Below are 16,266 nucleotides of genomic sequence, written 5' to 3'. Positions count from 1 at the left end.
CAGAACAGCTGTTTACAGCAAAAGTAATTCATTCTGTATTCATGTGTTTAAGAGCTTGGATTATGAATACATTCTCTTTTTTTATTCTCTTGTGTCCCAAGCTATGAGCTGCTGACCGTCTAGTCAGAGAGATGCTGAGCTGCCACAGGGACTGTGACACTAGTAGGGTGTTGCAGGTTTCTGCCTGCATTCAAAACCTCTCTCAGCCGGACTCTAAAAGGATGGATTTCCCACATAGGTGAATGAGTTTGTTTACAATTTGTTTTCATAAACACCTATTACAAAGGCATGCTGAACTGAGGGGAAAACATGCCTTCAGTGAGGACTTAATTACAAATGAAACTGGGGTTAAAACATTATCTTTGCAGAACAAAGGAATGAGGGGAAGATAGTAATTTGAATCTGCATATGCAATGCTGAAGAGAAGCTATTACACTTTCTAGAAAATCTAACTAATTGACATACAGTGCACCTGTGATTAGTAGAGGAAGTAGGGCAGAAATCCTAAAATGCAGGACTGGAGGTACCTCCTGGGTACAGTCCTTTGAATATGGTTTAGAACTATGTCATCTATCACATTTGAGAACTGAGAGACTACCTGGGAAACAAGGTATGCTTTCTCTCTCCTGTTTCTACTCTTGTCCTAAAACCACACTCCTTGGGTAATGGGACACTTTCTTCAGTTTTCCAGCCCAGGTTTGTGCATGATCATTGGCAATGTTATACCTTGCTTAAATAGCCAGCCTTTGCCTGCGTGATCTGTATACAGATGACCATGTATATGGCTGAGTTTTGATTATTTTTGTTTTTTTTTTTTAAACCTCACCCTCTCTTCCCCGATAAAGAAATGTTTTGATATTGGATAGTTTATCCCTTCTATGTGCCCCCAGGCATGAAGGGAAACTAAAGGACTCTGGATTTGTTCAGCTTCCCTCAGGAGTGGCTTCATTCACCAGGAGATCTATTTGTAGGGACTGTAGCAGGAACCAGTTTGGAACTTGTACCTGGATTGGCCATTGCCAGATCTCCTCCAGTGTCTGCCATCTGTAAACATTGATCCACTTGTTTCATACAGTTCCTTTGATATCCCGAATACGGGAGAATCTACTGGCATTGTCATGATTGCTTCTGCCCGGGTAAGGCAGTCTGAATAGTTTTCCATTGATTTGTTGCACAGAGGTTTTTGCAGTATCTCGACACAAAAAGCTGTCTGTCCTACATTTTCCTTCTGCTTGGTAAGAAAAGAGAGCAGTAGTACAGGATGTTTCAACTCTCAGTTTACGCCATCACAGTTTCATATACACTTGAAAACTATAATTGCCTAAAATATTTTTGAAGCACTCTAATTCCAAAACTGATCTGTTGTTTTCTTTTGTGTCCTTCCTGCTGCAGTGTAAGAAAATCTTACAGCCTTTTCATTGTTTGGCCCATCACAGACATTGTGGATTAAATTATATCACGAATTCTGAGCATGAGAGATGCATCTGTTATCTAAATGCCCAATTATAGTTCTCTGTGTAGTCTACCTTTGTGTTATGGTAAGGTTTTTTTGCATTTACTGGGCAGTAGCTATTTTGGTATGTTATTACAATTAAATTTACACCTCTGGAGCAAATGAATTCAAATAGCAAACTCAACCCTTTCCCTGTCCAGAGCTGCTGATTAAACAGTTACAGTAACTGTTTTTAAATCACTTTTAGTATGTGTGTCAGGCTCACATTAAATCATCTTTAAAATGTGTATATGTGTAATGCACTTTGAAATTGTCTATTCATAAACAAATGCATCATGTGTATATTCAAAATGAGTGAGTGGTTCATAAAAATTTTAGCAGAGAGGTAATGCACTCCTATACATTTAAAATCATATTTAAAAATTCACATTCTCTCAGGAATTAGGTTAACTGAATATTTGATAAGGACTCCACAAACTCATATGGCAGACTCTTGCTCCTCTCCAGCTCCTTTCACAGGCAATGCAGACTGGAAGTCTAGCTTCTAAGAGCGAGTGCATTAATTTTTAATACATTACAGTTTTATATACATGAAAGTAGAGACTTGGAAGGGTTTGTGGATGAAGACCCTGAAATGCCTGGTATAATTCAATGCTTGAGAAAGAAAAAATCCTGAAAGAGATTAGACTTGGGGCAGTTTTTCTCCTTCTGTATAGAAATGAGTATAAGTAAGCTTGAATGGTTTCAAAGTTCAGCTCTGACACATCTCACTTACTGTATCTTGGCATTTTGCCTTTAATCAATTTTGTTCTTACTCTGTGCTTGGGAATAATCAGTTGCCAGGTTTAATGTTTTGTTATTTTTTCATCTTTCATATGAAAAGTTCTTAGGTATCCTTGTGGATTTCTGCATTCCTGGAAATGTTTTAAAAATTAACAGATCTACTGTATGCTTCCTGCCCTTTCGTTACATCACAGATGTTATGTATGCACTTCATCAATAGAAAGGTATGAATGTAAAAGTAAATGCAAATGTTTTGGACAGCACATTAAAGAATTTTTCTGTGGTATGTCCGTCATGATACAAGTGTGAGAATGTATTTGGCTGTCCTGCCTTTTTAGTCTTTTCTAGACATTATATTTTGGCTTGCTTAGGTGTGAATATCACTTGTGTTTTAATATCAGTGATTGCAAGCTAGCTAGCAAGTTATGTAGTATCCTCCCAAGAAGAGTCTGCCTGCCCAGGGTAATAGTCCAGTGCTTGTGCCTTTCCCAGGTACTTGGAATGCAGAGAAGCTGCAGATGAGTGTTGGTAACAGTGCTCTGATGCGCTGTGGGATGGACCTTGGATGTGATAAGATGAAGATGATGAAAGACCTTAATCAGGACAGGACATTGGTTCCCAGAGATCTTGAATCATTATTGTGGTCAACCCTCAAAACACCTTATCAGAAAACTTACATTTGAGAATGCTGGAAAACTAATGATTCCTTGGGCCAGTCGCCTGGTGAATCATTGGTAATATAGTATGAATGTAGGTCTATTAATATGGTGGTCAAAAATGTGTACAATTTCTATTAGAATATTATGCATTAGCATTCAAGTGTTCTCAGCAGATTAAAAGAAGGAGCTGTACTTGTAAATCTACCAAAGAATTGTGCTGACTCTATCATCTACTGATCCCACTCTTACATGGATGCAGAGTGGAACTTAAAGCTTGACCACAGTAAAATACATAGGCCTGTGTTTCCACAGGCCTTGTACCTCTATACACACTTGTGTTTTGTCTGTATGTCTTGCATGTAGTCACTTCTAGTACCTTTTGACTGAAGTGACCTGTTCCCAGTTGCTAGCTCTGTCCTTCTTACATAGCTGACACAAGCTGCTTTAGATCTTGAGTCTGTTTTGGATCTAGTGGTTAATGGGTCCAAATGCAAACACCTCTCAACAATCTCCCTTGGTTCTCACATGTCTTGGCTCTCTAATGTATTCTCCTGGCTTGATTAGAAACTTTCCATGACAGCTAATCTGCATCTGTCCTTAAAATGGGGGAATCAACGGTTGATTCTCGTATTGCTTCATGAATTTCCAACAAACTCACATAATTACATAAATATTAGAGTGCATAATTACAACAAAAGTCTTGTCAGCTGGCTGAGGCATGCAGGAGTAAGTTCCTAAAGCTGTTAGTACTCCTACAGAGTATGATTTTTTAAATTTGAGAGTTCTGTTCAGAATTTCCTAGTGCTATTTTGGGCTTGTTTTCTGGTCAGAAGTTTACAGAAAGTAAAGTTAATACACCATTTAACAGGTGCAGAGAGCAGGGGATACTAAAGAGTAACCTTTTTAAGTTCTGAAGTGTAGAAATCAATGTGACTATAGGGGTTGTTTCATCAACCAGCACCAAAAATCTCTTTCAAAGGTGTTTTCTACTGGGCAACAAAGTTGTGTTGCAGGAGATTACACTTTCCCAAACTCCACTTGGGGTTAAGACTGTAATTAGCTGAGAGGCAGGAGAGCAGCAATTACTGACAGCAGTCCTCCATAAAAGTCCTGGGAACAGGAGAACCAGCAGGGCACATTATGAATGTTAAAAATATACATGGGCTTCTAGGGACCTCTAAAATAAGATGTTTCAGGGTTTAATGTGTTAGTTTTAGGATTACTAGAAATTCAAAGCTATGAGATGGGTTAGTTCCTCAGTGTATCTGTTGTGTGCCTTCATCACCAAGGGAGACAGTCAAGAATGTGTTTTTGAGCTCTGGTTTTACTTCGTTAGACAAAACTTCACACTAATTTCTCATGTTATGTTATTTTCTTGCAGTGTATGAATTTTACACCTCTGTATTATTGCTCTCAAATGTTTTATTGTAAAAGATTCTAAATATTTGTGGGAGCATGTTCTTAGTTACGCTTGTTACAAAATAAATGCATTTTTTTAAAAGGTAACTTGAGACTTTTAGCTGCCATTGTTCCTTTTATATAGTATTACTTAGTGTTATCTCAAAAGTGATGTAAAGTTACAACAGAGCAAAGTGATCATTAATTTACTGTACCTTTTGCTATGTTAAATATTTGAAATAAGCTAGTTAGCACCAAAGTTCTTCTAACAGTTTTGGTTCTTAAAGGAAACAGCTTATGTTTCCATTTCTGTCAGTTGCTGTTTGCTGTAATTGAGGAAAAATTTCCAGCATCTGAGACTTCTCTTCTCAATCATGAGTTTAAAATGAGAATGCTGTACTTTCATCATCAATTGTTGGTTACCTGTTACCTAGAAAATCAGTTTTCTCAAATGAAGAGGCTAATGAGGGAAAGAACAAGAAAGAAGAAAATGTTGTACAGTTGACTGATTTGTTTCTACAAATTCAAGTTGGGCAGGAGTGTTGGTCTGCTTGATGGTGGGAAGGCTCTACAGAGGGATCTGGACAGGCTGGATTGATGGGCATTGGCCAACTGTACGAGATTCAACAAGGCCAAGTGCCGGGTCCTGCACTTGGGTCACAACAACCCCACGCAGCGCTACAGGCTTGGGGAAGAGTGGCTGGAAAGCTGCCCGGCAGAAAAGGACCTGGGGGTGCTGGTCAACAGTTGGCTGAATATGAGCCAGCAGTGTGCCCAGGTGGCCAAGAAGGCCAACGGCATCCTGGCTTGTGTCAGAAATGGTGTGGCCAGCAGGAGCAGGGCAGTGATCATATCATCCCTGTGTACTGGGCACTGGTGAGGCTGCACCTTGAGTCCTGTGTTCAGTTTTGGGCCCCTCACTACAGGAAAGACCTTGAGGTGCTGGAGCGTGTCCAGAGAAGAGCAACCAAGTTGGTGAGGGGTCTGGAGCACAAGTCCTATGAGGAGCGGCTGAGGGAACTGGGGTTGTTGGAGAAAAGGAGGCTGAGGGGAGACCTCATAACTCTCTACAACTACCTGAAAGGAGGGTGTAGCGAGGTGGGGGTTGGTCTCTTCTCCCAAGTAACAAGCGGTAGGACAAGAGGAAATGGCCTCAAGTTCCAGCAGGGGAGGTTTGGACTGCAAATTGGGAAAAATTTTGTCACCAGAAGGGTTGTCAAGCACTGGAACAGGCTGCCCAGGGAAGTGGTGGAGTCACCATCCCTGGAGGTATTTAAAAGACATGTAGACGTGGCACTTAGGGGCATGGTTTAGTGGTGGACTTGGCAGTGCTGGGTTAACGATTGGACTTGATGTTCTTACAGGTCTTTTCCAACCTAAATGATCCTGTCATTCTATATTTGGTCTGCTTGGCCCAAACATGTAAATCTGGTGTTTCTAATTAACTTGCTTATTAAATTGATGATTTGAAGTTCCCTTTGAGATGGGAATTACAGGTTCAGGTTCTGCAAACATAGAAAACATTTAAGTCAGAATCTCTGGCTACTGAGGCAAGTAACTTTATCTGAGAAGATGCTGCAGGGAGAAAGGGAGGCCCCTTTCCCTCCAACTGCAGGGAGCCAGGTGCATCAACTTGAAGAGATTTCTGGAGCCTTGGATCCTGGATCATGACAGGTGCTTTCATGCACCACAGGATGAGGTGCTTAAATCCATAAGAAGGGGTAAGCAATTGCCCCCCATCACTAGCACTGACTATGAGACAGATTCCCACTTAGCTGTCAGTTTATGTGAAATCTGAGTCAGAGGTGCTTAAATTTCTCCTTATGTTGTGGGAAGTGAGACATTAACTAGTTCGGGGTTGTGCGTTCCACAGACCTCTAGAGAAAAGTAGACATTGCTGTAGTAAATAAAAATTAATTTTATTTTCTTTTTTTATGATTCCCTTCACACAGATTCTCCTCCCTATTCATTCAAGTACTTCTTTCCAGTAGTCTTTCTTGCCTTTTTAATGAATGTGGCTTCTATTTATTTATGTTCATGTGCTGGCTTTTCTGCTTTGAAGCACAAAAAAGATTTGTAAGAGTTTCTTTGGGGGACAGAAAAAACGTACTGGAGGATATGTAGTTAGTGGATCTAAGGTCCTAAAATTAGCATAGGCTACTCACACTCAGTCTGCTTCCAGTTGGGCTTTGGGAATGAATAATTAGAGCGAGAGATGTCTGCATGCCTCTTTGGAGCAGAGCCTTGCTGCAGTGTGAGCTGCGGGATGGAGGTGACTCTCCAGCTGTTGTTCCTGTGCACGGGAGGCTCCAGTCCAGTCACTGTCTGTGGCCCTGGTGTGTCTAAATCTGGCTGTAATCATCTTAGCTGCAGAGTGATTCTGCATGCTTCTTGGCTTACTGCAGCCTTACCTCAAAATAATCTGTACATTTGAGCAGGGCTGACTGTTGTGTGCGTCGCTTGAAGCACAGCAGTTTGCATCTGGTGCTGAAATCAGTTTAGATAGCATTGCTGGCCTCTATGCGGTGTTTCATAATTGAATATTTTAGCTTAAATATCAGTTCTAGTCATTTCATTGTTAGATAATGAACTAACTTCCAGAACAGGCACACTAATGAAGAGGCTCTGTTTTAATTATGGTAATCTTGCTTTTAGTATAATATGAAGCACTCATAAGAATTTTAGCTTTACCTTACTGTTTTCACAGAATACTAGCACTAGTCTTGCTAATGGGCATTACTGGCCCCCTAGGAGTTAAGACATTTTATAGATGAGCTGGAGTGTATGAATGTATCGAAAGTTTTTATTTTCAGACACTGTAGTCTTTCATTAAGTGTAAACCCCATTGTTCAAAGGGAAATCAAGATGGAATGCACATTACTTCTTTTCTGAATTTTTGTGTATTAATGTAGGGGAAGTATTTGGAGAAGATTTGAAGGTGAATTAATGGGAAGTTCTTCTGTAGGCATTACAGGAACTTATCTTGTAAGGGAACTTTCATTCTGTGCAGAGTGGCATTCAGCCACAGCACTTGGAAGAAATTTTTTACTTTTACTAGATTATTGCTAACACCGTGTAGGGAGGGCATCCAGCGTAATTCATCACTGATATTCAGTTGTCCCCAAACTACCAATGTGTGTGTGTTCCTGCCATCAGGAGCAGCAGTTGCAGGGTGTGTGCACTCAGCAGCAGAAGCACCATATAGGTGAGGAGCAAACTGGTTTTTTGGGCTGATGAGGCAGCAGTTTTGCCTGAAACTGGTTAAAGAGCTCTTACAAGGAAAGCTAACAGGGTGCGGTTAGAAATACAGAACCAGTTTCTGAGAACGAGTTCAGATTAAGGGAGGTCAAGAACCAGGTTAACACATAAATTTTAGGTTCAGCAAAGAATCTGCTTTGTGTGTTGAAAATTGCAATGCAGTTTCCGGCACTGCTTGGTTCTTTCACTGTATAATCAGTGTAAGGACTTAATAATTACTGAATGAAAGTCTTATTCTAGGTCTAGTCCAAGATACAGGGCAAAAAGAATTATGACAATCTCCTTTTCAGGTGCTGGTTGACATTTTACTTAACATAGAAGTTGCAAAATTTATACATTCCAGAAAAGAAACTTTTGGAAGTTACTGAGAACTAATAAGGAGCTGAGGTTTGCTAAGAAAAAAGAAAACTTGTTAAGAATATGAAAAGTATAACAGTCTGTATTTCTGGAGAAGGTGGGGTTTTTTTTATGACTTTGGTGATTTAAAGTAAATTTTAACAAATAATTTTTTTACTGTCTGAAATCTGGTAACTTCTGTACTACCAAGTTTTATCATTCATCTCACCTTCAGCTGAGATCAAATTGTTACCCAAAAAGCTCAGCTGTCATTAAAAAAAAAAAGAAAGAGGGCAAGTGGCCATACTGCTAAATGTCTGTAAATAAGACATACCTTATTTAAGGTTTGCTTCAGCCTACTTAATGGTTTTGTGGACGTATCTGTATTTTTGCAATTACCAGTTACTATAGCTGTTTCTGGTACCAGTGTGCATATGTCATCAAGAGATTGTCATAGAATTTAGGAATTTCCTAAGTAGGAATGGGACCTGTCTTAAACATGACCATATGAACAGAGGTGGAAAAAGCACACTTGTCTACCTAAGATGAAACTTGGGTCCTAAGTACAGAGAAGACCCCAGAGCAGTTCAGGAAATGAAATTTCACTTTGTGAAAAAAGCCTGGCATAAGTTTGTTTACTTTGGATTTTTTTCTCGCTGCTAATATTTTGAAATATTTTGTTCTAGAAGCATTGAATTTTTTATGTTCTTGAATCCTTTTTTCCCAAAACAAAGTTTGCTTCAGCAGCACATCAGTAGCTGCCTTGGAGTCTACAGCAGCTCAGGAAACTGGGCACCAAGCTTTGCATCACTGGCTCAGGAGCCTGACTGTCTTGCTGGGTTTGTTCTTCCTGAAAGTTGGAGCAGAGACTTTTCCAGGCATTTTACTGTTATACTCATTCATTTTTTTCCAAAGGAAATACGTTCTGCAAGCAAGTTTCTGCCCCTGCCCCGCCTCCCCTGACTTTTGTGGTACTCAGTACTGTGTCCAAGAGCTACAACCAAGCTTTTCATTTCTGTAGGTTGTTTTGTATGCATCTGGATGGTTGGTTGATATTTTTTTCCCTGCTTTGTTTTGCTGGATTTTTTTGAAAGGTGTGTGTCTCTGTTTTTGTTGCATAGCTGCATGATGGGTTACCCATCCTTTTTCAGAATCTTCTGCCAGACTCTCAGCTCAGGTTTGACAGAAGAACATGAACATGAAATGCACTGTTTTCTACCGGGAACAGGTTAGGACAACAGAGCTTTTTAATGTTCCTACCCACTTTTGCAAGACTGGAAGACCCAATCTTTCAGAAGTATTTCTCTAAAAACTATTAAATTATGGTCCTTGGTTGCTCTTATCATTTTATATGAGAAAGTAGAAATATAGGCTGAAGGAGGTTCTTGGTACATGGGATGAAAAATGGTGGAAACACAGAGGGCATGGATGGAGGAACAGGAAGAAAAGTGTTAACTTTGTAGGAGAGCAGTTGGCCTGTTTTGAGATCATTATGTGCTGGTAGTAAATCATTACTGACCTGTAGGGAAAGGAGGGACCATCCCAAACCTCCCTTTAAAACAAACAAAATGTCAAGCCTCTTCTGTTCTTGTTCATGTTTAATCAGCCACTGCAACCTGTAGAAGGTGAGGAAAGACTGAATGTGGCTTTGGACTTTTTTTCCTAATGGTACCTATTATGTGAGTATTTAGTCCACTGGGTGAGCTACCATCTTCCACTCCAGCCCATACACAGAGACACCAGTGCACAGGAAAACGTCATCCCCAGGGAGACATTCACAACTTTTTAAATTCTGATCAGCCTTTGTCATATAGTTAAAACATAAAAAATTGATTCAAGATTCAGACCTGTTTACTTGGGAAGGAGAAAGTTGGCTAGCTTACTTAGAAAATGTGAAATGAAAGTCGTGGCAGCTGAGGCTTTTGCATGGCAATGATTGCCGTTGATGAGTGATGTGTTTTGAAAGCAGTCACACTTATAACTTCGTATCAGAGTTTCCCTGCTATATAACCCTTTTGTTCTTTTCTCCCTACAGGAATGGGACAGTTATTTCAGAAGTCAATAAACTGCTTCAATAATTGCAGTTTACCAGAATCCATGTGCTCAAAACCCCAAGATGTGGCAGGTGTTCAACATAAATAGAGTATCTGAGCACCCTACACAGATTTTCTTCAGCAAATAGTATTCTCTGTTATATACTCTTTATTTATTTACTTATTTATTTATTAATTACTTTCTGGAAAAGTATTCTCTTCAGACATTCATCTGTTGTTGTTGGTTGACAGTCTTTTCTACCTTGCAGTCCTTTCAGCATCTTGCTATTGAGGAGAGGGCATGGCAGAAGACTCCTGATTCTTTCTGGCCACACAGATAAATTAAGCGTGATTTATGTCAGGAATGACCTCATTTGTAGAAAGCAAAGTAATAGAGTACTGTGCTTATATGTGACTTTTGATAGCACAGGTTTTGCAACATTTTCTAAGAGCTGTCAAACATTACTGATAATAATGAGACTCTGCAGCGTTATTGGCTTTCTTGCTGTCTCACCATTAGTCTTATTTAATTAATTATTTTGTGTGGTAATTGGAATGTAATACACTATAAGCGTCAAGTTTTATTTGTAAAGATGAAAACCTACTTGTTAAAAATGAAACATTTATGACCGCGTATTAGAAGTATCAATTTTAATAAGTCAATCAGTTTTTTTATTTTTTAGCTACATTTTATATATACTTCTAATAAAATACTTATATATCAGAAATATTTTGTTAGTTGGTAATTGTTCGTGAAGATGACAATGTGATAAAATATGGCATGTTATGCAACTGTGCAGTTAGTTTTTATAATATTTAAAAAACTAAAGCATATTAATAATTTCAGTCAAGCATTCAAAAATGAGTTATACTATCTTTAGATACAAGATCATGTGCTTTTTATTTTTTGCTTCTTGTGGTATCATGCCACACTTACTGAAGACGCACTAAGTAGTTTGAAACAAGCTGGGGGTGCTATGATTGATGCGTTTCTGTAAATCCTTTCCTTCATCTGTTGAAAAAATGGAGACAAGGAAGCAAATGAGAAAAGGAGATCAGGAAGAGAGCAGTGGACAAGGTTAAAGTAGTTAAATGCTGACATGGAGAATATATTACTTACTTTTCTTTGTTGCAGAGTTCCTAGAAGGTGTTTCGCTTTTTTTCCATGTGCTGAACTTGGAGTGCCTGGACTCTGATTTGCACCAGTGCCACAGGGTTCATTGTTCCAGAAAAATTCCATCCATAAAGTATGGATACCTTAATTCATCACAGGATTTCTGCAACAATAAAAAAATGTGGTGAAAACATAGTTACTGATTGCCTATTGCATAATACTCATCAGGAGGTAAATTTGAAAGAATAAATTTGAATGAGCATTGTATTTTGGCCCTTCCTTGCATTTGAGAGATGAACTTTAAGATACCATAGAAGTATTTGTGGGTACCCCATAATTTTGACAGGAGTATCTAGCGGAACATGGTTACCTGCTAGCTGTTTTTTTCTAGCATAATACCTTCAGCTAACTTTCCTGCTGGATTTTTTTTTCTAATATGTTATTATTATACAATGAGTAATATATTTTTTTATGCTCTTGGCTATGCTAAACTATTAAGTTTTATTGCCCATACAATTAAATGTCATTCTTTTACTAGTACACCCAATGGCATGAATTAAAAAAGTTCTTACTACCAATTCAAAGGCTTATTTCTTTAAAATAGGAGACCATGCTTTGATTGCAAACTGAGGAAAACATTTGCATTTCAGTTGTGTTGCATTTTATCTGGTAAAGCACCAAGCTGTTAGAAGATGCTTTGCCATAAGTAAAGAATGTTGTAAGTAAATGAAGAGGTACAGAAAACTCATAAAGGCAGTTGTAGAAATCTGTTTGGTTTAGATAATCATGTTCCAGTACCATTATATAGATCCACAATAGTAATTTATGGTAGGATTCCAGGAGATTTGGACGAGGTAGTCTACTTTATCAAAAGGGCCCAGTAGTCTCCAAAGTTGGTTGACTACTGAATGCTGTACTGCTAAACCCTTTATTTTTGTTTTCCCAGGCAAAATAGCAAATGTACAGTTATAACTCTGAATTATTGTAATTGATGAAGTCTTTCCTGCATTATTATCCTGTTCCGTAACATTAAACTTCTAGGTTCCTTAGAAGTAGACTGTTTTTTTCACTATTTCTGAGTTCTGCATAATTTAGATTTTGAGTATAGAATTACAGTTTAAATTAATAGTTTAGCTGTTCAGTGAATTTGAAGTATTATGGTCATAAGTATAACACCTTACTTACAGGTTGCTTCTTGTAGCACAAATATATTTAGTTGTTACACCCATCTCCTAGTCAAACCTGTAGCAGTTCAGACAGTGCATTGTATGGTTGTCTTCCCTAATTCCTGGGATTTTTTTTTTTTTTAATTTTCCGAAAGATTTCAATTGTCTCCAAAACTGCTTAGAAGGAGGACTGTGTTGCAGTTTTGCTAGTGTTTCTATTTTCTCATGTGTTAAAGTACAATGCTGTATCTTTTAGTGCCAAGAAGAGTGCTTCTTCAAGTAAAATTATTCATTTGCCTGGGGTGATGTTTGCAGTATCAAATGATGGTGTATCTCTGTCCTTTTATGTTAAACAGGAAAATTACCAAACGTAGACAAAATGTTCACTATAAAAAAGGCGGAGCGGAGGGGATTGAATCTGTTGCTATTTTCTATGTCTAAGATTAAGGAGAATATTCAAGTGAATAAAGCTTATTCGGAATGTAAATGTGGGCCCTAAATTGGTCTGGATGGTAACTGAACATATTAGACTATAAACAAGAAAGTTGTATAGGACATAAACTGGTCTCAGTGTTTAGTCACTGACAAATTTGGTGCTTAAACAGCTGCAGACGAATTACTTGGTTGTGCATGGAAGCATATGGAGCCTCTGAAACTTGAATACAAAATTAGCACTTTTAAGATCTAGCATGTTTTCAAAAAGACATGAAAGAATTCAACATCAAAACCAGCAACTTGTTACTGAGCGATTGAATAAAAGGCCTAATATTTTGCTAGAAATTTTAAGGGGGTGGAGCGGGGGAAACAGAGATTCATTTATTTTGGCAAAAATACTCATCACATATGAAAACTATGAAGTGAGATGGAGGTACACGTGCTGTATGTATTTTGGGGGGGTTCTGGCAGTACTGAAAACTTGATCAATCTTTCGATCGTGTTCAGGGCCACCCACTTCCCTGGTGATGAGGCTCAGCCTGCGGACCCTGTGCTGCCTTGCCATAACACACTGTTGATACAACACACAACCTGGGAGGGCTGCTCTCTTGCTTTTTTAACCAAGTAACTTCAGAGGGTGGTTTTGGGTGACTGCCCCTCTTCCCTGGAGGGTGGCTTAGAGGTCAGCTGTGTCACCTTTTCTCTCCTCTGCCTGTACAGAGAAGCAAGGAATGCTTCTGATGTGGCTGAGGGATGGACGGCACTTTCGGAGACAGAGATCCAGTGGGTCAGACCGAGCCTTTGCTGAACTGTATTAATCTGCAGTGGCCGTATCTATTATGATTCGTTTTCTCCTAAAAATATCATCATTCACGTCAGCTAGGAAATGGAGATGAATTGAATTTAGAGTAGAATAAAGTAGAAATAAGTAGAACAAGTGAGATGCACAAGTCAGATGTGCTTATCATGAAGTACACAACTGGAGAGACCATTGTTATGTGGGGTTTATTCATAGCTACCTGGCATATAATATGTGATGTTAATCACTTTTCTAGAACAGAGCATCCATCCAGGATGGAGGGTACTCTGGCTTTAAAAGGATTAAACTGTTAAACAGTGAGAACAGAATGATGAGAAAGCATCTGTCTGTAGTTGACCCGTGAACTGTTCCTCTCTTTTGCTAAAACTTTGTGCTGCATGAGGCCAGTTACCCTTCCTCTTCCTGCCGGTTGCAGCTCTTCCATCATTTTCCAGATCATGCTGAGGGACAGAACAATATTAATAAACGTACTTCTGCAAAAGTTATTTTCTGCTATGCTTATATTGTTGCTTTTAGATATTGTATAATTTAGGGAATATTATATTTCTCTGCCGAATTATGGAAGAAGTGCTGCAGAGCAGTACTGCAAAGCAGCAGTGCGTATGATGCTTCATGGATTTGGCTACTCTGCTCATGGAGGCTAGTCTCCTGTCTCATCTCTTTTATGCCCTCTAAATGGTTAAAAAAGTTTACAGCTATTTACATGTTTTTCACAGGAATCTATTCTGGAGAAACTGTCTAAAAAGGCATACTCAAAGATACGTTGTGAACTATTTCTTGAATACTTTTAATCGCCAAGATTGGTTTATTAGAAAATATTCTAGAATACATTTCCTGTCGGGAAACCCTTCTCCTTTTTTTAAAGTAAACTCTTATTCATATTTAAAGTCCTCATCTTTCTGTTTATATTTACTACAAATTTTACTATAAATTTTATTTTAGTACAAATTATGAGAAATAGTCATTATGACTTGTCCATGAATTTTCTGAAAAAGTTCAGAATGCAAGTATACTCCCAAGCCAGGTATTTTTGGTGTAGGGGTTGAAGGCTGGTCATGAAGCATGCTTCTTCACCAGGTGTACTGCCCTGCTACGTCTCTCTCTCTTTTTCCTCATTCCTGCCAGTTTCAGAACAGGGAGGAGCAAACTGAGTTCATGTTACCCCTACTGCAGGACATACACGAAGTACGTGGTTGAGGTGAGGATTCCTGCCACAATACCTCTCCTTACATCATCTTCCATAATGTTCTAAACCACTCAGAATCACTCTTTCAGAGAATATTTGAATTTTACTGTATCGCGCAGAAGATCTGCTTGATTGCGTACTCTCTGAATCCAAGGGTTAACCTATTTGCTAGATCAGCCTTCTTCACCCGTGAGAAATAAATGAAAAAAACACAGACCTCAATATGATGAGTTTGAGAATTTAGATAGTCTTGAGTTAGTTATCCATCCCTATATTAGATGTATTTTTGTGCGTGTTTTGTACTGCAGTGTTCAAGGTTAAGTGTCCTGTGTTAAAGCTAAGTTGACAGTAATGAATAATGCCAGGCAGAGCACCCATACTGAAAGCCGGTGGCTTTTCTGAGCTCTTTCACTTAGCATTAATAAAATAGATGGATCTAATGCAATAAAGGATATTTTTTCATTTCCTTTTTTCTATTTTAACAACAAAGGTTATTAGACAAGTAATTGTATTGTATGGCTGCTGTTGAGGAAGACTCTATTAGATGTTCCTAGGGAAGAATGTCTTGAAGACATCTATGGAAATACAATGGGAAGGAAAGATTTGAAAATGAGAGCAGACTTTCTTGAGGTCAGTGAATATGCATGACTCCTTTTTATTTTCCTCTGTCTTTATGAGCCATTCTTGAAAATCTCAGCAAGGTTTCTAGTTTAATCAGAACCAGATGATATGAAGAGTACATAATTAAGATGGAGGGGATTGAGGGAGTTCATATGGAAACTGAGGTAAAGAGCAATTGCCTACTTCTATTTGAAGGGAAAAGAATCAGGTGATCAACTAATATTCCAGTTTGAATATTCTTATAGTTGAAATTGGATGTGTCTATTTTCTGGTGGAAAATGGAGCCAGAAAAATAAAGCAAGGAAGCTTTTGAACTGTCTTGGGGAGTAGGAAAGTGCAAAAAGGTGATGAGGAGTTTGGATAATGTGCCAGGAGATAATTGGTGAAACGCTTGAGTAAGAAAGGAGTAAAAGTGATTGTGGCTTCCACCGGGGCTGATGTATTCTTTGACTTTTTGAGACTGAGACCTTGATAAATAAGCCATTTTGGCGGGGGGCTTACTTTTCTTAGGAGCAGCTCAAAAATCTCTTCTATCTGAGCAGTTCCTGAACTAGTAATAAGGAACCAAGGAACTGACAAGCTGATGCTTGCTTCTGGGGCATGGGAACGGATACAAATGTCTTCTAAATAAGCACTTTTTTGTTTTGCTTTGTGCATATATTTGGGAGAAGTTGTTTTTTGTTTGTTTGTTTAGTTTTCATCAGTCAGTGATCTTCTGAAGAAAGCTTTAGTTGACATTTCAGTTGGATAAATAGTCCTGAATGTTTCTCCTGTGTAGTGGTTCATTGATTTTTCAGTGTTTTACATCACATCACTGGAAGAATGAATAGTATGTTCAAACACAGCAAATGATGTCTTTAAGTTAGTAGGAGAAAGCTGATGATTAGAAGACTGACTTTTCTGAACAAATACGTCTTCTTAAGGCGTGTGAGTTTACTTATTTACAGAATATTGAAGATGCACATAATTTATCAGTTATGATTATTTAACAAATATAATAGTGC

At 38.5% G+C, this 16,266-nt stretch overlaps 1 protein-coding gene across 2 annotated transcripts in view; it reads left to right on the top strand.

Annotated features, from left to right (window-relative positions):
- The window catches only part of MCTP1 (multiple C2 and transmembrane domain containing 1), a 288,852-nt gene that overhangs the window by 59,426 nt on the left and 213,160 nt on the right, over positions 1–16,266 (top strand). The gene's annotated exons all lie outside the window — the stretch shown is intronic.

This window comes from Haliaeetus albicilla, chromosome Z (genome assembly GCF_947461875.1).
Source record: "Haliaeetus albicilla chromosome Z, bHalAlb1.1, whole genome shotgun sequence".
Taxonomy (NCBI): Eukaryota; Metazoa; Chordata; class Aves; order Accipitriformes; family Accipitridae; genus Haliaeetus; species Haliaeetus albicilla.
Note: the sequence above shows the minus strand (reverse complement) of the source record. Positions and strands in the feature narration are given on the sequence as shown.